The sequence below is a fragment of the Phascolarctos cinereus genome, unplaced genomic scaffold, assembly GCF_003287225.1.
Source record: "Phascolarctos cinereus isolate Bilbo 61053 unplaced genomic scaffold, phaCin_HiC Scaffold_726;HRSCAF=1367, whole genome shotgun sequence".
In the NCBI taxonomy this organism is placed as follows: Eukaryota; Metazoa; Chordata; class Mammalia; order Diprotodontia; family Phascolarctidae; genus Phascolarctos; species Phascolarctos cinereus.
In genome coordinates, this window is record NW_027556098.1 from 118,234,564 (window position 1) to 118,262,114 (window position 27,551).

The 27,551-nt window shown below is 41.4% G+C and overlaps 1 protein-coding gene across 2 annotated transcripts in view; it reads right to left on the minus strand.

Annotated features, from left to right (window-relative positions):
• Positions 1–27,551, minus strand: part of HEG1 (heart development protein with EGF like domains 1) — a 125,093-nt gene that overhangs the window by 81,474 nt on the left and 16,068 nt on the right. The gene's annotated exons all lie outside the window — the stretch shown is intronic.

Genomic DNA, 27,551 nt, shown 5'->3' on the forward strand with positions numbered 1-27,551 from the left:
ATGTGAAAAAATTCCATCTTCCACTCAATACTAGTGGCACAGAGGATTAAGGCTGGCTTCAGAGCTGAAAACACCTGGGTTCAAATTCTGCCTCTGACACATTGCCTGACCTCAGGCAAGTCACCTAACTTATCAATGCTCTAGAGTCTAAGTTGCAGAAGAAAGTACCCATCTGCATTGGTAGAATTTTCTCAGCCAGTCATTGTCTATAGCAATCAAATTGCTATATAGGTCCATTCCCTCTACCTGTCCCTTCATTTAAAAATATTTATTGAGTATCTAGCATTGTGCCATACACTGGACGAGAGACAAAAGTATCAGATGGATCATAAGCTCCTGCTTCCCTCACAACACATCTGTTGTGAGCAATCACTATTTTCCCCATTTTATAGGTGAAGAAACTGAAGAGAGGGAGGATTTGAATGCAGGTCTCCTACCACCACATCCAACTTTGTTCCCACTATAAAAATCTTAGAAAGGCAAAAAATTATATTAGAACAAATACGTACGGCATTGTTTAAGTAACAAAGGGAGACAGGATATGATTAAATGCCAAAATGATTGGTTACATACAAGAGGAGTTCAAAGAAGGGGAACTCAATATGGGATTCATGGAGAAGGTGGGATTTGCAGAATGTTCACAGAGAAAGTGGAGAAAGGGAGCTTCACATCAGGGGAAAAGTAGGATACAATTCTGGACAGCTAGGTAATATCCTGATTTTGGGGTGAGGTGGAGTCAGCTTGAAGGTTAGGCTCAACTGTTCTATGGACCAAAGGGTTGCAATCTTTCAAAAATGGTGCACCAGAGTTCCTCCCAGTGCGCATAATAGGAGGGGGGAGAGGTCATTCACATACTTCTGACTCTCACAGGGAAAATGGAGGTAGAGACATGCAGCAGCAGAAAGAAGTTCACTGAAGATCAGCTCAGAACTAATTTTCTCAATTTATCAAATGAAAATGTTGGACAAGATTCTCTTCTCCAATAAATTCGCTTCCAGCTTTAGCGTTCTGTGATTCTACAATGAAATCAGTGTTGTAGGAAGACTTATGTGGTGGAAGTGCGTAGGACTGATAGGGATGGCAGGAAAATAGATGCATGGAGAAAAGTTAGGAGGTTGCTGCCATGACATAGGCCTGACACCATGACCACAATGGTGAGAGTGGCTGCGGTTTTGCAGTCAGAGGATATGAGTTTAAATCATGCTATTACCTCTTACTACCCATGTGACCTTGGCCAAGTCATCTACCTGTTCTGGGCCTCAGCATCTTCATCCATAAAATGAGAGCACTGGCCTAGACCTTTAAGGTCCCTTCCAGCTCTAAGGCTAGGACCTTAAGATATTGTGATCTAAAGAGGTAATGGAGAAGAGATGTTTTGAAGGGAGAATCAGTAAGATTCATTGACTGATTAGAAATAATGGGTAAAGGAGAGGGGAAGGGTCAAAGATGACTCAAGTTTTATCTTGTTTATTGTACTGCCAAAGGGACACACTGGCATCATCAACTTGGGTTTAAGAAAACAACACTCCTGTCATTTGTGATGGAAAATGGATACTACTTAGCACAACAAACCAGTAAGATATTATGAAAGCCCTGAGCCTTACTGAGACTAACAAACATCAAAAATCCTCCCCAGCAAAAAGCAGGGACCCTAAGGCACTGCTGGTAAAGATGAAAGTCTGGAACTATATCCCCAAACTAACTAAACTGTGTATTCTTCTCAACCCAGATGCTTCCATTTGGGGGCCCAGACCTCAAAGAAATCAAAGAGGTAAGAGGACCATATGTACAAAAATACCAATAGCTGCTCTTTTCTACTAGCAAAAAAAATCTAGAAAATAAAGTTATGCTCATCTTTTGGGAAGTGGCTAAACAAATTATGGTATAGGAATGTAACAGAATATCATTGTATCAATAAGAAATAATGAGATGGACAGTTTCAGAGGAAACTGAGAATGCATAGGTAAGTGAGCAGAACCAAAAGGATAATTTATGTAACAATTACAAAATTTCAAAGAAAAACAAATTTGAAAGACTTAGGAGCTTTTATCAATGCAATTACAGCAGTAGGTACCACTTGAGTCCCTGTCCCAATGCCTCTCTCCCTTGTGCTTCACCCTGCGCTCACACACACACACACACACTCTCATGTAGTCACTTCAATATCCGAGGCAGCCTACCAGCCATGACCACAATCAACCCTCAGCAACAAAGGGTGACGCCATCTTGCCTTAGCCACATACATTTAAACTGGAGCAAGTGGAAGAAAAGGATGGAAAGGTTTGATGCATGTGAAGATGTGAACCTTGAACATGTCTAGATCTACAAGGAAAATTTCAGCAAGAATATGAGCTCCCTCAATGCATATGGCCTTCTCACCCTGGAACATCCCTCTGCCCCTACAGCCTATTCTTCATTGGCGAGTTCCTCTCAGAATCTCCATTTTCAGGAAGGGCCCAGGACAACCATCCTTAATTCCTCTCTTGGCTCCACTTCTGACTCTCCAAACCTTACCACTATTCTTCAGCTGCCTTCTTACATTAGAACATCTCTCTTCCCCTATAGCCTTCTTGCCCTAGAACCACCCTCGAACCCTTCTCCTAAGTTCTTCCTAGAATTTCCATTTTGAAGAAAAGCCTCTAGGCATTATGCCTCTCTCACTTCTCTTTCTGAGTCTCTGGACTTTACCACCATGGCCCACATGGGTACTTTCCCCACTTTTCAACTTCTGTGTGTGTGTGTGTGTGTGTGCGCGCGCGCGTGTGTGTGTGTGTGGGTGTGTGTGTGTGTGTGTGAGAGAGAGAGAGAGACAGAGACAGACAGAGACAGAGAGACAGATGGAGAGAGAGACAGAGATAGAGAGACAGAGGGGGAGGGAGAGGGAAGGGGAGAAAGAGAGAAGAGAGAGAGAGAGAGAGAGAGAGAAGAGAGAGAGACAGACTTTTCCTGTTAGAATGTAAGCTCCTTGAGGGCAGGAGCAGTCTTCATTTTGCTTGTATTTGTATCCCCATTGCGTAGCATAGTTCCTGGTATACCACAAGCACTTAATAAATACTTGTTGATTGACAGATTGACCAACAAACCAAAATTCTATAAAGATGAAGCTGATACCCCCCTCCTGGAAGTGATGAACATGAAATGCACAATAAGATACAGATTTTTGTACATGTCTAATACAGGAATTTGTTTTGCTTGACTATGTACATTTCTTATGAGTGCTTCATTTTTCTCTTTTTTTAATTGTATATTTGAGAGGGAAAGAAAATAAATGTTTATTAAAAATAAGTAAAAGAACAAAATAAGAGCACTCCCTGGGGGAAAAAATGTGAGTTTACAAAGATTTTAAGGAAATGGAAGGGAAGGAGGGAGCCAGGAGCTCAGCCTTATGACCAAAAGGACCCATTGTCTATTCAGAACAACAGTGAAGAATGCCATTGATACAGCCCAAGGATCATCACTGCATTTACTCTGCACAGGGCCCAATAATCAATGCTTCCAGCAGTCTCTGACCATAAGGTTGTGTCTAAGCAGCAGGAAGGAAAACAAAGATCTGGCAACTATACAGATAACCTAGTCAACGTAGAGAGTCATGCCACCAGACTATTTACTGCCTGATACCTGTGTCTAGTTGGCTGGTTCAATCCCTGTATCAATTCCTTGTCCACTCCAAAATGGAAAACTCAGTTCTACAGCAACAGACTTTACTTCCTCTTCCATCCAGTGAACTTGCACATTTGCCCTATTTGTCACAAGGGGGGATTGGGTGAGCTAGTAGAGATGGTACGATAAGCCCCACCCACATTATTAGAAAAGCAAGCCAAAGTCTTTTTTGATGGATATCTAGCCGATTCTACACATTTAGTCAATCAATCAAAGAACTACCAAATCTCTGCTTTCCTGAATGTTATGCTGACACAGGATGAAGGAATAGCTTAGACTTGGCAACTGAGCCAGTAACACAGGCCATGCCTCACAGAGTGACTTAGCTAAATATCATATTTCTTATGGATAAGCTCAATATGATCTCATTACTATCTTCAGCTCCATCATACTCAAAGAAATTAATCAAATTTTAAAATAATGTAAAACACCCAAGAACAAACCAGGGAGATAGATGTTAGCTTAAACTATAGGAAAATGTCCTGGTAGTTAAAGCTTATCTAAAAATGAAATGATGCCTACCTTGTAAGGTACTTATAAGGCAACAGAGGTCGTCCAGTAGAGACTGGATGCTCATTTGTTGGGGCCATTACAAGGGAGGAGGGGGATGCAGTAAAGTGGGGGGGGTGTACACTGCTATAAGTCAGCTTGTAAACGTGGTGAGCTCCAGTGTTTTTATACCACAGAAGTCCTGCCATTTACAATGGTATACCCATTTGGGGTTACACCTGAAGTAAAACCACTTTGGCCAGGAAAGGAAGGCCTGTGGAATTAGTATGGACATCATAGAACCTCAGAATGTGGAAGAAGCTCAGAGGACATCTGTCAGTCAATTAATATTTACTAAGAGCCTACTATGTGCCAGGCATTGAGCTAAGCACTGGGAGATACAAAGAAAAGCCAAATCCACACACAAAACAATCCCTGCTCTCAAGGAGCTCCCAATCTAATGGACAAGTTCTCAGATTCCTAGGCCCAGTTAACAGGAGTTTACTTCACTATAGCACAAGCAAGATACAGCAAAGACACAGTAGATTAGCTTCAGCCTCGGGAGATTCAGCCTCCTTCCCCTCCTTATGAAACACATCTGGTCAGCAGGTACCGGTAAGGCAACTTCCCCAAACCTTCTTAATTCCCGTGGCTGCTTCTGTTAAGTATTTCCTATTTATCCCATACAGCGTATAACTTGCTTTGTATATGTTTGTTTGCATGCTGTTCCTCACCCCCATCTCCATTAGACTGTAAGCTCCTTGAGGGCAGGAACTGTCTTTTGCCCCTTCTTGTATCTCCAGTGCTTAGCATAGTACTCGGCACATAGTAGGTGCTTAATAAATGTTTGTTGAGTTGAATTGTGCGTCCTCCAGCATCCACAAAATGTCTGACCGCAGCAGAGTATTCAAAGAACTCTTACCTTCTTTACTCCTTTATTCCTGACACTATGCCCTTCAATTCAACAATTCAATTCAGTAAACATATATTAAAACACCTACTATGTTCCAGGCACTGTGCTAAGCACTAAGGATACAAAAAAAGAAAGGCTTCTTTTGTTTTTAATTAGTTTATTTTGATTTATCAACAATCACTCCCATAAGCTTTTGAGTTTAAAACTTTTCTCCCCCCTCCCTCCCCCCTCCCTCCCCCCTCCCTCCCCGAGACAGCATGCAATCTGATATAGACTATACATATACATTCCTATTAAACATATTTTTACATTAGTGATGTTGTAAGGAAGAATCAGAATCAATAGGAGGAACCACAGGAAAGAGGAAACAAAACAAAACAGAAGAAAAAAATAGCAAATAGTATGCTTCGATCTGCATTCAAACTCCATAGTTCTTTCTCTGGATATGGATAGCATTTTCCATCACGAGACCTTTGGAGATGTCTTAGATTCTTGCATTGCTGAGAAGGGCTAAGTCTATCAATGTTAGTCATTGCACAACATTCTCCTGGTTCTGCTCACTTCACTCAGCACCAGTTCATATAAGTCTTTCCAGGGTTCAAAAAAAGGCTTCTTTTAATGTCACCTAAAATTGCATTAGTTTTTGTTTGTTTGTTTGTTTTGACAATGTGGCACACCAGATAGCTCAAGCAGTAGAGCACTGTGACTAGAGTCAGGAAGACCTGAGATCAAAGACTGTCTCAAACACTTACTAGCTGTATGACCTTGGGCCAATCACTTAATCCTGTTTGCCTCAGTTCCTCCTCTATAAAACCAACAGGAGAAGGAAATATCAAACCATTAAGTATCTCTGCCAAGAAAACCCTAAACGGGGTCACAATGAGTCAGATACAACTTAAACTACTTAACAACAACAAATGTATGCCAGGGCTCAGCAGAGGGTCTGAGATACAGAGTAAGCACTTAATAACTGCTTGCTAATTGACTAAATGGAAATTAAGCTAACACTGAGAGTCTGAACAAAACTTGTGTCAAACACAGTCATCAGAAACAGGGACCATAAGATCCAATTCAAGCATATGCTATTCAGTAAATTACAAGAGTAAAAAGTTAACACGTGCTGTCACTAGCAATCACTCTTACATGGTTTTGCTTATGAATGGGTAAGAATTCAATAAGCAAAAATAGTGAAGACATTCTGAGCATAAGAAATAGGAAAAAAAAAGGCAAAGAGGTAGAAACACTGCAGGGTCTACATGGATATAGATGCCCAGTACAGTTTATGGTACTGGACAGGAGACAGCATGGGTTAAGCCTGGGAAGAGGCAGTGCTACCTGATAACAGAGGGAAAGGACTCTTATCTGGTGGACAGAACATAGCCATCTACTCAAAATGCACAAAGCAAAAAGAGACAGGTGGGCAAAATCAAGGGCTGTGTCTACAATTCTATCTCTAAGCCAACCAAGTCATTGTAATGAGGCCGACTGGACTCTAGGATCAAGGAGGTCCCGTGGGAAGGGACAGTCTCTCTCTCTCTCTCAGAACACTAAGGCACTATTTGTAATCCACAGCTTCAAGGGGCACTAGGCTGTGCGCTTGTGGTTCCCAAGCTGGACCATCCATCCAACCTTGGGCAAAATGATTAAGTAGGTGAATGCTGCTCCAACTATTTTACTTTCAGGGGCTCCACTTCCCAAGGCACCTAGCACCCTCATAAAGCCCTCGGTCCTTCCATAATGGGTTTTTTTTTTGGTGAGGTAATTGGGGTTAAGTGACTTGCCCAGGGTCACACAGCTAGTAAGTGTCAAATGTCTGAGGTCACATTTGAACTCAGGTCCTCCTGACTCCAAGGCTGGAGCTCTATACACTGTGCCACCTAGCTGACCACATGGATCCTTCCATAATGACACAGAGCGTGTGCAGTAGGGAAAGTGGCAGAGGACACAGGTTCAAATCCAGCTGTATCATATATTAGCTATGTGACCTTGGGCTAGTGGCATCATATCTCAAGACCTAAGTTCACTCAATTTTAAGTGGGGACGGAGGGTGTTGGTCTAATCTAGATGGGTTCTGAGGTCCTTTCCAGCTCTAACTCTATGCTCCTTAGTTCAGAATTCAACAAACATTTATTAAGTGCCTACTATGTGCCAACCACTGTGCTAAGTGCTGGAGATACAAAAAGAGGTAAAAGACAGTGCCTGCCCTCAGGGTGCTTACAATCTAACAGTGGAAACACCATGCAAACAAACATATCGTAAGCAAGCTATGTACAAGATAAACAGGAATGATTCTGTCTTATGTTCCACTCTGTTAGTAATGAAGATCTTAGAATTAGGGGAAGGTTATTGTTGTTATTTTTTTCTGAGAAAGAAAAATCTTCTTATCTGTAGCCCAGTTACAGGATCTGGATCCACAATAAACATAAAATTCCAGGGGATTTTTGCAGTTGCTTCATCTGCTACTTCCAGGCAACCCTGGCATCAGAGTGAAGCTTCTTGTATGCAAGCACATAATAAGAGCCAATTGTAAATACATACATAAGCTGTTCTCTTGCTATGTGAAGGTAACCTTGCTGACCCCAGCAAAGTAGGGCAAGTGCTTTCGTGTTCAGCCAGGGTTCTGTGACCCCGATGGTCTCCATTGTTGGGGAGAAAGAAAAGAAGGCAGCTGGCATCAAAGTCCCTGGTCAGCATCAGAGAAGAGATATCGTTGTCTGTACCCTCCCTCCCTACTGGGAATTCTGAAAAGAAATTCTGAGATTCTACCTCATGCCCTTCATACTGGCAAAGATGACCAAAAAAAGAAAAAAAAAAGAAAAGAAAGAAAATGATAAATGCTGGAGGAGCTGTGGGGAAACAGGTACATTGATGCATTATGGGTGGACATGTGAATAGGTACAAACAGTTCTGGAAAGGAATTTGAAATTATACACAAAAAAAGTTACTAAATAGTAACTTACCTTTGACCCTGCTATACCACTGCTAGGCCTGTACCCAAAAGATCAAAGAAAGAAGAAAAGGTTTTATATGTACAAAAATATTTATAGCAGCTCTTTTCATGGCCACAAAAACCTGAAAATTAAAAGTACGTTCATCATTTGAGGCATAGTTAAGTAAGTTGTAGCATACGAGTGTGACAGAATACTATTGTACTGTAAGAAATGAGGAAATAGATGATTTCAAAGAACCAGAGAAAGACTTATATGAACTGATGTAGAATGAAATGAGCAGAACCAAGAGAATCATTTGTACTATATTATCAATATGATGAAAGGGAACAATTCCAGAAATTTTTATAAACTGATGAAGAGTGAACTGAGCAGACCCAGAAGAATAATTTATACAGGAACAGCAACATTGTAAAGATAACCGGTTAACTTTGAAAGACTTAGGAGCTCTGATCAATAGAATGCCTAAGCTCAAATCCAGAGGATTCACCCTATGCACTTCCAGATGGTCACCCGATGGACTCAGTGCAGACTGAAACGTATTTTCTTTTCTTTCTCTTTCCTTCTATTTCTGGATATGGCTGATGTGGAAATTTGTTTTGCATGTATACATGTCAGTAAGGTGTTTTGTTTTGTTTTTTGCATTTGGCCTCAATGATGAGGGAATAGTAGAGGGGAGGGAGGGAATTCAGAACTGAAAATGAATTAAAATTGAGTTATTGAAAAAAATAAAAATAATGTTAAAAAAAGAGGAAAAAGAAAGAAACAAACTTTCTAAGGAAGGAAAGAATTGCCAGAGACTAGTATTCTTAGGATGCCAGCAACAAACAAGCAGTTTTACTAAGCAAGAAGTGAGAGGCAGTCACAAAGTATTGAGAAAGGAGGGCACCAAGGGAATTATGCCAGGAGAGCTTACAGGGCATGAGCAATATTTGTACTACTGCCCAGGGCAATCCTTAAATGCAAGTGATATAAATTTAAGCTGATCTTTCTGCCTAAGGAATGCTTCTTTTCACTCCACCTTCTTAGAGAGGATAAATGGTTCCTAGAGAGACCTGTAATATGTTCCAAATCTCAGATACTGAAAGAACTTTCAGATTAACCATGAAACTACTGTTAATAATAATTACTAATTGTGGAATTATGAAGAATAGGAGAGCTGTCAGAGACCAGAGTTGGGCAAATGTTGTCCCAATTTTCAAAAAGGGGGAAAAGGCAGATTCCAGAAATGATGAAATTCAGGAAATACCCAGAAATATTTCAGAATGTATTACTACTCATTTTTTTGAGGATCCAAGCTTTTATTCTGTAAGAAAGGCTTGATATGAACCTGGAGAGGGACTTTGGAAAAGAAAAAAAAGGCAACATCCCCACTACCAATGACCCCTTGGTGCAGTGGATAGGAGGGTACTGGTGTGGAGTCCCAAAGACCTGAACTCAAATCTATTCTTTGCCATCTGTGTGACTCTAGGTTGCTCATTACTCAATGAAGTGGCTGAATTTGGAGGTTCTTGACTCCAAGGTCCATTCTAATTCCAAATCAATGATCCCATGTTTTTCTTCCTTTTCTTCTTCTTTTTTTTTTTAAGGCAATTGGGGTTAAATGACTTGCCCAGGGTCACAGAGCTAGTACGTGTCCACTGTGCCACCTAGCTGCCCCAATCCCATGTTTTTCTTAAAAACAACCACCACAAAAAACCATCAACCTCCCCTCAAAAAAAACCCCCAAACCTGTCTTCTTAGTGCTTTTCCCCATTGCTGTCATTTCCCAATGCCAGTTACCATAACATAATCCTTCCATGTAATGCAGAAGTTAAGCAAAACAAGCCAACCTCTTGACCATGTCTGATAGCACATGCCCTATTCTGCTCCTGTAATCCACCACCTCTCTCCTGGGAGCAGTTCTCAGGGTCAAGACTGGTCATTGTAGAAGCTTGAATTCTGATGCCAAGAATGGAGCATAAAATGAGGTTTGTAAAGGCTTTGGGGGGGGGGGAGGAGACTAGGAGGTCATTCCTCTGTGAGTTTAATGAAAAACCTAAAGAAACCTCAACTGTCTGATACTAATTCCCCTGATAGCAAAGATGGAAGAATGTATTTTGGATGACAGTGTAACTCAGTGAATTCAGCACTGATTGAGCAGCTGTACCCAAAACTGTCTTGATTTTTAAAAATCAAGGGAAAAAGCCCAGGGAAGGGAGGGGGGGAGGACGGAAAGTAGAAATTGACTGCCAAGTCCCCAGGTTGAACTGGCAAACAAAATTCCCACTGTAATCTCAGGCCCTGTTTGGTGCCTCCTTTGATGTTCTTAGAATCCAAACATGCACTGACCCGGTCAGACTCCATCTCAGGAACTGTGTTTAGTGCTGGACATCACATTATAGAAGGGTTCCTGACACACTGGGGCATACCTGGAGAAAGGCAACCAGGGCTGTAAGGGTACTCTCTAAACCAGGAGTTCTCGAAACCTGAGGTTTGTGAACTTATTTATTTAATATTTTGATTTCCATATCTCAGTAGAATGGTTTCCATTGTAATCCTGTGTTATTTTAGATTATGCATTAAACAACGTGATTCCCAGAAGGGGTCCATAGGCTAATATACCAGACTGCCAAAGGGGGTCTGGGACACAAAAAAAGGTAAAGAAGCCCTCTCTGCCCCCAAATGTTATACAACAAAGAATTCTCTAGCCTGTAAAGGAGATGATGTAGGGGAAACGTATTGCATGTTTTCAAATATTTGAAGGACCATCAAGTAGAAGAGGGATTACAGAACCATAGGGTCTTAGAGCTGGGCCGGAAGGGACCACCCCCTAATCTGACTCCTTCATTTTAGTCTGACCCCTACAGATGAGGAAACAGAGGCCTCTAGAGAAAGGAAGCTGACTTGAGTGTTTCTGTGGTGCTCCAGGGAGGAAACTGAGGAACAATGGATGCAAATTATGAAGGTGAGGTAGCTCAATATAATTAGGAGCTAACAACTAGAGCTTCCTCAAAATGGAATGGACTGTTTTGGGGGGGTGGGGAGCACCCCATCAATGGAAGTATTAAAGCAAAGTTTGGATGACCATATGTCAGGGATCATAGATCACAGATTTAGAGCTGTAAGGGCCATTAGAGATCACTGAGCCCAGTGCCCACATTTCACAGATGAGGGCATTTTGGCCCCAAAAGGTTAAGTGACTTCATTGAGGCTCCACAGTTGCAAATCTAACCAATAGTAAGTCCCTCTAGACTATGTCTTCCAACAACATTAATGTTATAGAAGGGATTTCCATTTTCATAACCTCTCTTTGATACCCCCTGTGTGACCTTGGACAAATCACTTTAATTTTCTGGGCCTCAGTTTCCTCATCTGTAAAATAAAGGATTTAGACTAGATGGCCTTTGAGGTCACTTCCAGCTCTAGATCCACAATGCCATGATTAAATACCTACTGCACACAGAGCATTGGGCTAGGAGCTGAGGATTATACAAAGTTTAGAGGTGCCATATTCCTATTCTTCCATGTTTTCAGTCTAGAAGGAGGGGACACAAACAAGAACTGGTGAGCCCTCTTCTAAGAGGAAAGATGGAAATGAGAAAGAATAGTCTTAGTCATGGGAAGAAGAGGGAAAAGAAATAGAGAAAAGAAATTCTCAGAGGATCCCCATTAGGGAATTTGAAATAGGGCCCCCCAAACTGACTCCTTCCTGTCCCTCAGACTGCAGGTGCTCCCCACTGCAGAAATTACTCTTTCTGTCCATATGGGCCCCATCCCCCAAAGGGACCCAACCACTAGGATTTACACCTGACATCACTTCCAATCCAAGGCTCCAAACTGACTGGCTAGTTGCTTCTTTGAAAGGTCCCAATTTCGCAGGTATCTTTGGAGCTGGAAAATATCATCCCTCCCTAGGAGCTCTCAGCCTTTTGTGTCAGCCCCTCACTTCCCCCTCACATCATGAATACAGATTAAATTAACAGGACAGTTTGAGGACGGATTCTTTTTTTCAAGTTGACAACTTCCACGTCTGCAGCATTTAATGTGCCAAGACATCTGTTTGTACACCAGCATTATCGGGGATGTTAGCACAGACTGGGAATAGGATGTCCTAATTAGCAGCTGCTCAGAGACAACCTCCTTGCCACCTCCCAATGATTTGGGGGGTTTTTAAACTTGCATTGTTTTTAAGCTGTGGAGTGGGTGTGTACGGGGAGTGCATGGTGTCATCCAAAGAGACAATTTCCTCCCAGAGAGCCCATCCCCACCCCTACAGTGTAACAAGGAGTCAATCAAATTTTGTGGCTGAAAAACACACCAAGTACTGCCAATTAATGAGCTAATGTTTGGTGGGGGAGAGGGGAAGGTTGAGAAAAGAACCTTCTTTCATCCCCTCTCAGCATAATAGCTCGCATTTTTAAGAATAGCAAGCATTGAAACAGCACTTTAAGGTTTTCAAAGCCCTTTACCTATGTTATCTTATTGGATCTTCAGAAGAATCCTGTAAGACAGATGATATTTTTATTCTTATTTTACAGATGAGAAAACTATGGCTAGGTAGAATTAAGTGACTTGTAGAGCTACTAAGTATCTGAGGAAGGATTTGAACCCAGGTCTTAGATTATATCTCGATCATAACTTCCATAGCAGTAGTAATAGTGGTAGTGGTGGTAATAGTAAATGTGGTAGTAGTTATAGTGGTTAAGATTAGAGTTGTAGTAGTGGTAGTAGTAGTAGTAGTGGTGGAAGTAGAAGTAGTAATAATATAATCTTTGTGGTAGTGGCGGCTGTGGTAGTGGCGGCGGCGGTGGTGGTGGTGGTAATGGTAGTAGTGGTAGTAGTGGTAGTGGTAGTAGTAGTGGTACTGGTAGTGATGGCGGTGGTGGTGATGGTGATAGTGATTTAATTATCGTTCCCAGAGCAAGAACAAGAAAAGGCCTGGGGAAGTTCTGTGCCTTACTCCAGCCAGGTGCCATGTCTTACTCACATTTCACATTCCCTATAGCTTCCCATCAAATCAAAACAAAGCTAGAATCATAAATCTGGAAAGAGCTTTCAGGATCACATAGTTCAGGGTTTATTAACCTTTTTGTGTGTGTCATAGATCCTTTTGACAATCTGAGGAAGCCTTTGGATACCTACTCAGAATCATATTTTTAAAGTCATAAATACATAAGAGCACAAAGAAAACTAATCGTATTGAAATACAATTGTCAAAATTATTTTTAAAATTTCATATAGTAATATATCTAGTGGTGGGATTAATGCCTATAGTAATTTTGAAGTAGTGATGAACCTAAATGATATTTCAAAGTATCTATAAAAACTATTATGTAAAATTAAAATATCTATGATTTCTATTGGTGACCAAATCACAGATAACACTAATTCCATGGTAGCTGGCTAAATTTCAGTTAATGAAATTTAATCAAAAGAAATGTTAAATTTCAGTTAGAGGTCAATGAAAATAAAGATGTAATTTTTCCCCCAATCAACTTCACAGATCCAATCAGAGAATAGCATGGATGCCCCATAGGAGAGCCCCAGGTTAAGAATCCCTCTCTAATCCAGCTTCTTCATTTTCCAGACAAGACAGTGAGGTACAGATGGGAGAGGTAAAACCTCCTGAGGGCCACACAGCCAGTTAGTGAGAGAGCCTCCCCACCCTGTACCCCACAGTCCATTCCCATAGGGTCCTATTTTCTGCTTTCCAGAGGAACAGCTGGCAGATCTGATAAACAAATCCCTTTTAATGTGTTAAGGGTGCTACTATCTCCCTTCTTTCCCTCCCTGGTGATATAAGCATGCTATACTGGGAGTCTTCTGGTCTGGCCATGGCTAAATTAGCATCTCCCTAAATGCTGGGAATTTTAGGCATGGTGGGGAACCGGTAGAATATTTCTGGTCAGCCAGGGCCTTGCAGGGGCCCCTCAAATCACACTGGGCAAGCAGCCACGTATTCGGCTCCGCTGCTCTGGTGTGTTTTGAAACTCTGCTGCGGATGTAATGATTCTGGGTGGAGAACGTTTGGGAGCCAAGTGAGTTTGTGTGAACAAAAGCCTCAGTCCTCGATGTGGACTGTCCAGGGCTCTCTGGGATTCTAGTTTCCTTCCTTGTTCTTACCCCCACAAAGAAGCAATGCTGTGAAAAGTCAAGAATGTGAAAAGATTTGAGACTTGGGGCTTTATTCTCTGATTGGAAAAAAATACATATGCCCCTGGAGCAGTTTCTGAAAATGTGGAGTATAAACTTTACTAGGAGCCTTTATTATCAAGCAACAAGCATTTATTAAATGCCTACTGTGCACCCACTTTGCTCTCATTCTATGTCCTCTCTCCACCTTGGAGTGTCCGCTTCTGTATTGTTCCTGGGGAGGAGTGAATATCTTGCCAAATATTAGGGGCTCTTCTCCAGCTTTGTAAAACTGAGCTGGAGTAGGGAAAAAGATTAAGACAACATTCTATCTGGAGGGTCATGTGGAAAGAGCCGTTGGTTTGAAGTCTGAGGACCTGGCTTAGAATTATGGCTCTAATTACTGCCTTACTTACTGTCACTTATTATGAGTGACCACAGGCACATTATTTCATCTCTTTTGCCCTCCTCTATAAAGGGAAGGAGTTGGGAGTATGTAAGTTCTAAGGTCCCTTCCAGCTCTGAATCTGTTATCCCACGATCCTTTGACCTGGGTTAGAATCCAAATTTTGCCAACTGCTAGCTGTGTGACCTTGAATGAATCATTTTACCTCTGTGGGCCTCAAATGCCTCATCTATAAAATACGGAGGTTAAACTAGATGACCTCCAAATGTCCCTTCTAGTGCTAAGAACTCCCTTGATCCCAAGTGTCTGTCAAGGGAGTTACCAAGAGTAATCAGAAACACTTAGCTCTTCTCTTCCGAGGCTGCTTGACTGATAAGGAAGGAATGACTGTATAAATGTCAGCTACTGAAAGGAGAGCTCAAGTATTCATGCTTAATGTGAAGTCAGTGTCTTGGAACTTATATACATATATATGGAGAGAGAGTTTGAGACAGTAAAAGAGAGATTCTTGGAACTTATATATGTATAGATACAAATATAGATATTGTATAGAGTTTTATACTCACATTATACACAGACACACACACTAGGGCGAGGAGGGGAGAGAAAGAGACAGACAGAGAGAAAATTATTTTTCAAGAAACACAAGATTACTGGATGTAGTACCACATGCCTGTAATCCTTGTTATCGGGGTAGGTTGAGGCTAACGGATCACTTGGGTTTGGAAACTCTAAGTTGCAATTGGGATAAAGCTGATCAAGTCTCTATATGAAGTGGAGCCCTTATATGATAAGCCCCCAAGAGAAAAGGGTCACCAGGCTGCCTATGGAGAAGTGAATTAGTCCAGGCTGGAAAAACCGAACAGGCTAAAGCTTCCATGGTGATCAATATTGGGATCAGGCCATGAATGGTTGTTGAATTTCCAGACTGGATGAGATAGGAAGGAAGGAAGGAAGGAAGGAAGGAAGGAAGGAAGGAAGGAAGGAAGGGAGGAAGGAAGGAAGGAAGGAAGGAAAGGGAAGAAGGAAGGAAGGAAGGAAGGAAAGGAAGGAAAGGAAAGGAAAGGAAAGGAAAGGAAAGGAAAGGAAAGGAAAGGAGGAGGAAGGAAGGAAGGAAAGGAAGGAAAGGAAGGAAAAGGAGGAAGGAAAGGAAGGAAGGAAAGAAGGAAAGGAAGGAAAGGAAAGGAAAGGAAAGAAAGGAAAGGAAAGGAAAGGAAGAGGAAGGAAAGGAAGGAAAGGAAAGAGAGGAAGGAAGGAAGGAAGGAAGAAGGAAGGAAGGAAGGAAGGAGGAAGGAAGGAAGGAAGAAGGAGGAAGAAGGAAGGAAGGAAGGAAAGGAAAGAAGGAAAGGAAGGAAAGGAAAGGAAAGGAAGGAAAGGAAAGGAAAGGAAAGGAAAGGAAAGGAAAGGAAAGGAAAGGAAAGGAAAGGAAAGGAAAGGAAAGGAAAGGAAAGAAGAAGGAAAGGAAAGGAAAGGAAAAGGAAGGAAGGAAGGAAGGAAGGAAGGAAGGAAGGAAGGAAGGAAGGGAGGGAGGGAGGGAAGGAGGGAAGGAAGGGAAGGAAGAAGGAAGGAAGGAAGGAAGGAAGGAAGGATGGAAGGGAGGGAGGGAGGGAGGAAGGATGGAAGGAAAGGAGTCAGAGAACATGGATTTCATTTTACTGTTAAGGAAACTGAGGTTCACAGAAGTTAAATAACTTGCCTAAGGTCACACAGCTAGTTAAGTGTGTGAGGAAAGATTCAAACTCAGGTCTTTACAATTCCAGATCCTATCTGCACCCAGAGAAAGAACTGATAAATAGAAGTATGTATAGAATAATTTTGTATGTATAGTATAATATGTGTGTATACATATATATGCATGTGTGTGTGTATGTATACACACACACACACACACCACATATACATATATTTGTGTCCAATGGTAGCCATGGGTAAGGGGGAGGGAAGAAAAAAATGGGAAAAAAAAAGAAATGTTCATGATAATTTTGTCCTATATTTGAAGGAATAGCAAGTTGCGCATAGTAGATTTGCAGTTTCATGCGTAATCATCTTTTTTTATTGTACTATGTTATGGAAATGCTTATTTTATTCCATAAATTAAATTTTTTTCAATAAAGTTTCCTGGGTCCTTATCTTTGCTGGCTTAGTCCTGTCCTGCCCCACTGGCCCCCGAGTTAACACCTGCTGAGGTCCTTGGAGCGGGGGAGTAACGCATGCAAATACCCTGGGGGCTGCCAAAGAAAAAGATCAAATTCACTAGCAAGAGGCCAGGCGTTCTCTCCTGCTGCTTTGTAAAAGAGGCAAAAATGCTGGCAGTTCCTTCTTTAACCTGGAAGAAAGCACTCACTGGGCCCTTCAACCGCAGGAGCTGTCAGGGGATGGGAGGGAGGGGAGCGGTCCTCCCACTATCGCCTGTGTTGTCATTTCAACTTGAGCTCACATCCCAAAGAGAGGAAGTTGGCTGGCAGCAATCCACCAGAGGAGACCTACTAGGTTGGTGAAACAATAAAAAGGCAAGAAAAAACATCCTGGCTCTGAGAAGGAAGAGGAGGAGAGAGGGGAATGAAGGGATGGGGAGGGGGGCCGGAGCGGGAGAGGGAGACAGAAAGAAAGATCCGGCAGCTGCAGATTCAACTGAATGAAATGTGGTCCTGGGCTTTAAACATTTGAACAGCTCTGGCAGCAGACTTTTATAAGCTCTGAAGCTAATTTATTCCACAGACCTCTTCATAGTGGTCCAGTAACTGTAAGGAAATAATAGAAACACAATTTGTCTAGAAAGTTTATGGTTGTCAAAAAATGTATATAATGGAATGAAGGTGCAGCTTAAAGGCTTCAGGGCCTATTGGTTGAAAAAAACAATGGGAGCAAAGATTCCTGGGTCTACCACTAATTCTCTACTAGGAAAAGACTAGCAACAGGGAAAATGGATGTAAGACAGAGGGTTGTTTTTTTTTCTGTGTGTCACAGACCCCCCTTTGGCTATCTGCTAAAAATTATGGTCCCCTTTTCTGAATAATGATTTTAATGCATAAAATGAAATACGAATAATAACAAAGGAAACTCATTATATTATCTCTTCAAACTAGCTAGAAATTCTGTGATAATAAGGGCTTTGTTTAATACAGGAAAATCCCAGGAACTGGTTTTGAATATTCTCCAAGTGTTCTGCGGTCATACATCATTCCATCCATCCATCCATCCATCCAAATACTGACTGAACACCTACTATGTGTAAGCCACGTTCTAAGATACTCTTATACTCCATGGCTTCTTTCAAGATTCAGCTCTAGCACCACCTTCTGCTGGAGACCTTTCTTCCCCCAGCAGCTAGTTCCTTCCCCTATAAGATTACTTTGTATCGTGTGTGTGTGTGTGTGTGTGTACGTATATTATATATATACGTACACACACACACATATGTACATGTTACGTCCTTCATTAGAATGTAAGCTCCCCCAAGGGCAGGGACTATTGCCATTTTTTCCCCTTTGTTTCCTGAGCACTTAGCACAGTGCCTGGTACCTAATTAAGTGCTTGTTGATTGACCTTGCAAGATTGTTGTGAAAATCAGATTAGATACTCTGTGTAAAGTCCCTTAAAATAGGGCCTTAAAGCCCTATTTAATGCAGCGACTATTGTAACAATGGATTTTTCTGTGGAGATTTCTGGGATGAATGTTCAGTAGGGCTAGAAAGTATTTCTTTTGTATTACTCATAGTACTGCGCATACAACAAGTGATCATTAAGTATTGTTTATTGCTATGGAGGGTTCCTAACATTATTTTACTTTAAAAATTTTTTTTCAATTAGTAAGTTAATTTCAATTAATTCTTTTTAAATTAATAAGTATTAAGTGTCAGATTCAGAGAATCCTAGGAAGACTTGTATGAACTGATTGAGTGAAGTGCACAAAACTATATATAGGAAAAGTATTGTAGCACTTGACCCATAAAGAACTTTGAAAAAGAAACGGAGTAATGGATGCCATTAGGGAAATATACTAGAGAGAGAGAGAGAGAGAGAGAGAGAGAGAGAGAGAGAGAGAGAGAGAGAGAGAGAGAGAGAGAGAGAGAGAGAGAGAAGTGGGAAAGGAAAAAGAGAGAGAAAAAAATAGAGAAGATGGAGAGAAAAAGAGAGAGAAAGGAAAAGAAAGCAAGAGTGAGGGGACAAAGACAGAGAGAGAGAGATGGGGATAAGGGTAGGGGGTAGGGGAGCCTAGTGCTCCCCTGACAGACCTGTGTTGTTGAATCAATGGGAGGACATGGATAAGAGCATAAAGAATGAACAGAAATGCATGGGCTGTGATCTGTGTCATTGGAAGGAATATCCAAATCCATGAGGTCACAGAACCATTTTTGCCCTTAGAATGGATACAGCACTCACTATCTATTGATAGTCCCACCATCTCCATGGAGCCTTCTCCAACAATTCTGGCCCATGTTCTATCTCTACCTCTTGGCCACTCGAAGGCATTTTGTCCTTAAATACTGTATAAAAGTAAGCTGCTTAATGATTATTCCTATTACTATTGCATTACTAGAGGGCAGAGGTAAGATGGCAAATTAGTAGAAAGGACACTGCTACTTAGCAGTCTCCCTCCCCCAAAATAAAAACCCTCTACAAAGATTAAATCATGATCAGGAAATCCAAAACAAAATATAACAGTGAATAATTTTTTTCCAGCCCAGGTGAGCATATGGAGACAGACAGTGAGGTCTTCCAATAACGGGATGAAGTCTGGTGGGGAGCATACTGTGCAGAGCACTCCAGCACCCAGGGACTAAAAGAAGACCAAGTTTGTACACCAGGGCAAAGCAAGGTCCCACACCACACTGGGACACCAAGACCTCATGTAGGATGTCAAGAAAGGTGCCAACTGGCAACTTTGTCACTACTCAGTTCTTGGTCACAGTTTCAAGACAGACTGAGGGAGGTACCTATCCCCAGGAATAGAGCATGTTCTCAGTTCAATCTGAAGCCTGCAGTGGAATAACCAGGGCAGGAATATCAGAACAAAGGTTCTGTTACTCTGAACCTGCAGAGCTTCCTAGCTAGCTGATAGTATCTGAGTCCAGAAACAGTCTACTGGAACTTACTCCATCCAGGGACAAGCCCATAGGAGTGTTGCTCAGAAGCAATCCCAGGTCAAGGGCTTGTTGAGCTCAGCCCAAGTAAGCAGTGATTAGACTTTGCCTTGGATCACACTACTTTGGGAGCACTGAAAGCTTATATATTCCCAGACTAAGCTGTCCCTAAGATCCTGGCAATACCTTGCAAGAAAGCAGACAAAAACTCAGTTCAGACATTACCCTCCAGAAAAACTCCCCAAGCTCTAATATAAAGTTCAAAGTCAAGAATTAGGTTGGAGGATTGAGCAAACAAGAAAAGAAATTTTTTTTCTTTTTTAAATTTTATTAATTTATTTTGAATTATCAACAATCACTTCCATAGGCTTTTGAGTTTAAAATTTTTCTCCCCCTTCCTCCCCACCACCCTCCCCAAGACGGCACACAATCTGATATAGGCTTTACATTTACATTCCTGTTAAACATATTTTCACATTAGGGAAGTTGTAAGTAAAAATTAAAACCAATAGGAGGAACCATCAGAAAGATGAAACAAAATTCAACAGAAGAGAAAAAAATAGCAATTCAACTTTCACAGTTCTTACAAGAAAAGAATAATGAAGAGCTATTATGGTGATAGAGATGACCAATATACAAATCCAGAAGAAGAGAATGACTCCAAAAAACACAAGCAAAGCTTCAAATAATGTATTACTAGTATTAATGTTGGGCAGCTAGGTTGCACAAGGGATAGAGTGCTGAGCCTGGTGTTAAGAAGACTCGAGTCCAAATCTGGCCTGAGACATTTAATAGCGGTGTGACCCTGGGCATGTCATTTAACCCTGTTTGCCTCAGTTACCTCATTTGTAAAATGAGCTGGAGAAGGAAATGGCAAACCGCTCCAGGATCTTTGCCAAGAGAACCCCAAACGGGATAATGAAGATTCTGAAATGACTGAACAACAAGTACTAATGTTAAACTATGGCATCATTTGGCAAGTATTTATATTCTGTTTTATTACTGGATCACAGATCTAGGGCTAGAAGAGACTCCAGAGGCAAACTTAATCCAGGTCCCTCATTTTACACAAGAGGTCCTGAGGGAGTCAAGGTGATTCACCCAAGGTCATTCAGGTATTAAGTGGCAAAGGTAGGATTTAACCCATGTGCTTTGATTTCAAATCCATCCATCTTTCCCCTATACCACAACACCTCTATGTTTCATGTGAGAGAAGACTATCTCTCTATGTACTCTTTCTAAAGGTAGGGGAGATGCCATAGAACTTTTTTTAATCTTTTGCAGCACCTGACGTATATTTCTGGGCATAAGGAATCCTAAATATAGAACTAAGAAGGACCTACAAGTCATCTTCATCTACCTTCCATCTACTCTCTATATTATCTTGTCTGTATGGACCTAGTTGTTTTCATGTTGTCTCCCCCATTAGAAGGTGAGCACCCTGAGGGAAGGGATTGTTTTTACCTATGTTTATATCCCAAGTGTTTAGCCTGGCACATAGAAAGTGTTTAATAAATGCCTAGTGACTAACTCAGAGTTAAGTGATATTTCCACTGACACCCAATGGCTCCCCCCAGTACCATTCTGCTGGTCATGGCAGATACTCAACCCAGACTGAAGCGAACTGAATTGAAGCAAAGGTCTGGCTAAAGCATGCCCTTGATAACCTCAGAATAATGAGCTGTTTCTTTGACCCAATTCTGACTGCTGTCATTAGATCGTAAGCTTCTAGAGGGCAGGGACTTTATTTCTTTTTCATATTTGTGTCAGCACAGTCTCTAGCACATGATAGGTTCTTAAGAAACATTTATTGACTGACTGACCACAACTAGGTCTCTTCTTTTTTTCCTTCCTATTCCTTTTCTCTCAGCCACTTGTTACAGACGCCTCATTTATCTGGCACTGTTGGCTGTTTAAGAAAATTTTCCAAATAACAAAAATGTACTATTTTAAGTGCCAAAACTTTTTGTATTAACCATGTAGGGTGAATATCTCTCTAAAACACAAGGTAAGTAATACAAATACTTTACAGATAAGGAAACTGAGATCCATAAAGATTAATCACATTGTTTAAGGCCACAAAGGTATTAAGTAGCAGGGCCAGAATCTGAATCCAGGTCCTCTGACTACAATCTCAAGGCTCTTTCCATAGTTCTACACTGACTCTGATGCTTACTGCCTGTATTAAACAAGTTGCCTCAATTACCTCATCTGCAAAGTGAAGGGGGTTGTACTAGCTAGCTTTGAAGGTTCTATTTGCTCCAGATTTATCGTCCTACAGGGAAGAAAACAAAGGATAAAAGTTTGAATAATCCACCTCAGAAGAGAATTAAAAACTCCTATTAAACTCTGGAATGTGATTTTTTTTTTATTTCAAATTAAATATGGCTATAATGAAGGAACCATATGGGAAGGAATAAGAGACGAGGTTGGAACGGTGTTAAGGTAGGTCTTTGAATACTAGCTCTGACACTTGTTGCCCTTTCTAATAACAGACCTGGGGAAACACCAGGATCCAGAGCAATCCGAGCTGGGATTAGGTGTGGTGGCAGCACAGGCGGTCCCCTCCCCCCATATCCTGGCAAAGGATGAAGATGAACACGTTGCCATTTCCTCAACAAAACCTCACCATCCGTCAGTCAGCAGCACACGCCGCTGGAAGCCCTGGAGGGGGAGGCTGGGCAGTCCCTCTTCCCTAAGCTAAAGCACTGAAGTCTCCATCTCCTCCTGTCCAAATGGGAAAGGAAAACAACCTAATAATATCCTGACCAGATGAGTGACTTTCTTCAGTATCAGCCTGACGTGAGATAATGGCTAAGCCACACACACACACAGACGACAATCTCTCCGCCGATCACCACCAGCCAGCTTCCTCCCTCCTTGAGTTCGCTAATCCTCCTTTTAGGCTGCCCCCTTCTTCTCTAGTCCCTGTCTCCTGGCTTCCTTCAGGTCCCAGCTAAAACCCCAGCTTCCAGGAGAAGCCCCTTAATTCTCATTTCTCCCCTCTGTTGAGTCTTTCCAATTCATCCTTTACATAATTTGCTTGTACATAACTGCTTGCATATTTTCTCCCCCATGAGACTGTAAGCTCCTCGAGGAGCTTACTGTATTTTTTGCCTTTCTTTGTATCCCTAGTGCTTAGCACAGTGCCCAGCATGCAGTAAGTGCTTAATAAATGTTTACTGATTGTCTTCTCTCTGCTTCTCACAATCCAAAGACAACCCGAGTTAAAATAATTTGTATTTTTATGTCTTACCCTCTCCTTGTAACCCACATTTCTCCCCAGAGGTTATTCCTTGTCCCATCAGATGAGTACCACCGGGCAGGGTTCCTAGCATACCAGAAGTAGCTAGGCAATAGTGGCTAGAGTGCCAGGGAAGACCTGAATTCAGATCTGGCCTCAGACACCTACTAGCTTGATAAATCACTTAACGTCAGTTTCCCCATCTGTAAAATAGGGATGATAAATGAGATAACATATATGACATTATATAAATGCTAGTTATTACTGTTATTCACTAAGGCTATCACTTTGTTTCTACAGAGACCACAAAGTTCTTAACCCAAGTCTAGTAAAGCTGAGGGTCTCTGTTTAAGCAGAATAGTGCCATGATCTTTAGGTATGACTAGAACTAAATTTAAAGCAAGCAAAACATATTGGGTTGTTTCTTTTTTCTCTTTTTGTAATAGACTTTCCAGACCCTAAGTGGAGGAATGGGGCCAGAGATGGGTAAGTGGGATGTAGAGGGACTGAGTGGAGCATGGTCTGGTAGCTGAGATTCACAAGGAGGCAAAGAGCTGACAAGCATATCTCTGCAGATGGTGCCACCACCATATTTGTCCACACCAAATCACCGTTAACACTGCCCTCTCCTTCTTCCTGCAACTTCCATTGCTCCCTACAGCTACTGGAATGGAAAGAGGCTTTGAAGTCAGAGGACCTCAATTTGAATTCTGCCTCTGATACTTACTACCGTACCTGCAAGTCATTTAATCTCCCTGGGCCTCAGTTTCCTCATATGTAACATGAAAGGGTTGGACTAGATGGATCTCCAAGATCCTCTTCAGGTCTGAACTCTGGCTAAAATTGATCATTTTTATAACATTTCAAGCATGAGCTCGAAAGCCAAAGTCAGTTGTTTCAGTTGTGTCCAACTCTTGGCCACCCCATTTTGGGGTTTTCTGGGCAAAGATAGTGGTGTGGTTTGCCATTTCCTTCTTCAGCTCTTTTTACAGATGAGGAAATGAAGGCAAACAGGGTTAAGTCACTTGCGCGAGGTCACCCAGCTAATAAATGTTTGAGGTCAGAATTGAACTCGGGAAGATGAGTCTTCCTGACTCCAGACCCGGCACTCTGTGCACAGCACCACCTAAATGCACCTTCATTTTTCAGGTGAGGAAACCAAGTCACAGATATTAAATGACTTGCCCAAGGTCACATACCTAGAGCCAGGGCAGAAATCCAAGTCTTCTGAGTCAGAAACAATCCTCTGTCAACTATAAATCTGTGTTCCCACAATCACCTTGTCATCACCATCACCATGATGCTCTCAATAAGTCCACGTGTGGGCTGTGCACAACACGCCTTACTTTGGGGCTACAGTTTGCTGAACTGAGTTTCACTGTGTTCATACACCCACACTGGTTCCTGGCTCCATTCTGAGAATGATTTCCAATAGTCCCAACTTGGTCTCTGGGCATACCTTTATTTGCTGAGTAACTAATGCCACATCTCATCCTGACCCAGATAAAGAGGCAAACAGCCTTTGAGCACAGAGTGAGATTTATTATTATCATTAATACTAATAACAACAACAATGATAATGGAAGAAGTGGTATTGGATGGCATTCTGTAGCACTTTGTGGCTCAAACCAGACCAATACAGGGACCAGAAATAATGCAAAGATATTATTTTTGCCTTTATTTTTGGAAACAAGGTGTTTTTGTTGTTGTTTTGCTTTACAAGCATCAAGAGATTCTCCAAAATGGCTTTGTCAGCTGCATTTACCTGTTATTTGACCTTATAAATCTAAAACAAAAATCCAACGTTGCCCACAAAAATGAAGGGAGAGACAGGATGTTCAGGACCTCCCATCAAAGAGCTACAGTTTATAGAGAAAAGGCAACAGCCCCATAGGGGCAGTTAGGTGGCAAAGTGGATAGAGTACCAGGTCTGAAGTCAGACTCATCTTCCTGAGTTCAAATCTGGCCTCAGACACTTCCTAGCTGTGTGACCCTGGGCAAGTCACTCAATCTTGTTTGCCTCCATTTCCTCATCTGTAAAATGAGCTGGAGAAGGAAATGGCAAACCACTCCAGTATCTTTGCCAAGGAAACCCCAAATGGGGTCACAGAGTGGAACACGACTGAAAAACAACTGAATAACAAATAATAGCTTCACATCTAAGCAAAATGTTGCATCTTAGCTCTTTCTAGCACACTTTGTGTTTCCTCCCTTTTTTGCAAGTTTGCTAATATACTATGTGCCCCTGTGGCCTGTAATATACCTGCTGCCATCTAAGCAAAATAGGATGAACGACTGATTACCATCTTGCTTGGTTCTGGTGGTGGGGAGAACGGCAGATCTCTGCAGCCAGCAGCTGCCCGGTTTCTTAGCTTTTATAATCCTCTGCAGAATCACTTCATAGTACCTCTTCCCGTAATAATGATTATGATGTTTATGATGACATCCATAACTGTTTCCTGCCAATCTTCCAACATAGAAGATTAATTGGATCATAGGATCTAGAAGTGAAAGGGGCCTAGAGCTTGTCTAGTCCAATTCCTTTCTTTTACAAAAGGAGAAACTAAGGAAACCAGGTAGGAAAAAGGACTCAGCCAAAGACACATAGGTAAGAAGCAGGAGAGCCAGAATTCAAGGAATCAACCAGATTCCAAATCTAGTATTCTTTATGTCATACCACTAGCAATCTAATAATAAACATTATTGTAAACAAATTAAAAACTAATAATAGCTCCCATTTGTATAACACTTAATTTACCAAGTGATTTGTTTGCTGGGCTCTTCCTTAGCTGGCCTTATAGAAGACAAAGGACAGCCTGGTGAAAAGGGCATTGGACTGGGACTCAAGAAGACCTGGGTTCAAATCCTCCCTCCAAAATTTACCGGTTGTGTGATTGGAGGTAAGGCATGTAATCTCTCTGGGCTTTGGTTTATTCATTGATATAAGGAAAGGGGTGGAGCTAACCGCTCTAAGTTTCCTTCTGGCTCTAAATCCACCATTCCATGATCCTTCCATCTTCTGCATTATTCTAGTTCTTCAATTTCCGTCCCCTTTGATTGCTCTTCTTCCTCCTCTCACTTCGCTCTGCATTTGCTGCCTAGCCTGATTACAACTCCACAGAACAAAATGCCCTTCTTCCAGGTATCCATCCCTCTTTCCTCATTCCTTTTGTGCATTCTCTCTCCCATTAGACTGTAAGCTTCCTGAGGGCAGGGACTTTTTGTTCATTGTATTCTCCGTGCTTAGCACAGTGCCGGGCACATAGCAGGAAGTTAATAAATGTTTATTGGATTGGATTCCTCCCATGCCCTAAATGTGGGCATATCCTTGGCTCTCCTCTTTTTGTATTCTTACTTTGGGGCATTTTATCTACTCCTATGGTTCCAATTATGATCTCTACGTGGGTAACTCCTAAATATTATTGTTAGTCCAAACCTCTGTTCTCAGGTCCAGTTCTTTTTTTTATATCACCCACTAAACATTTCTCATCCCCTTAAATGTGTTCACAGTTTTTCTTTGATAATATACTACAGCCTATTTATGCCCAGCATGTACCCCTCCATTGCCCCCTTGGCCACCCTAATTCTGCAGAGGCCGTGGGGTTCTGTTATTCCCAGTTACAAAACATCCCTGGAAGAATATGGATGTTAAAAATATAGGTTGTTGGGGCAGCTAGGTGTGGCAGTGGATACAGCACCGGCCCCGGAGTCAGGGGGACCTCACATAATATGTCCTAGCTGTGTGACTCTGGGCAAGTCACTTAACCCCAATTGCCTCACTTCAAAAAAATATATAGATAGATATATATACACACACACATATATGTATATATATATGTGTATATATATGTATATATACATATACACACATAAACATATATACATATATACACATATGCACACATATACATGAATATACATATATACATGTAAATACATGTATATATGTATGTGTATATATATGTATATATATATGTATGTGTGTATATATGTATATATATATATATGTGTATGTATATATATGTATATATATAGGTCTGTTTCAAGGAGAAGCTTGGGGTCATTGAAAGCAATTCCCCAAGTGTCATCTAAGCCATCTTCCTCTTCTCCAGTCATGACTCCCATTCACTGGTCATTTGCTATGTCTGTCCATGACATACATATTCAAGGATCAAGTCTATGGGCTATCTATCTAATACAGAGCATGGTCTGGATGGCAGGCATTCTGCATCCACATGGTTACAAACTCATTTGTAAAATCTTATCAAGCGTATAATGGAAAGTTGTGAGCGTATCACCTCATAAAAAAAATCAATAGGGAGAAAAACAAATTTAGCAAAAAAAAAAAACAACTTAGTGAGAGATGCTATTCAGCCAGGTCATCCCAGGAACATTTAAGAAAGAAACTGGAAGGAGGACAACAAATAGATGAAAAATGGAAAAGATCTGTCAAAATTTTTATAACAAATTTGCCTCCATCAATGAAAGCAGAGCTACCACATTTGAACTCTAATATAAATCTTTGATGTGCCTCATGAGGAAGAGGAAGTCACCTCAAAATGAAAATGCTCAACTCATCTTTTTTTCCCCCTAAAACTACCTCTGCTTCTGACCTACCTTTCAGCAGTACCATCAGTTTCCCAATCATCTTCCATTCCTCCTTCTCCTTTGCCTCTGCCTCAACTCCTCATCC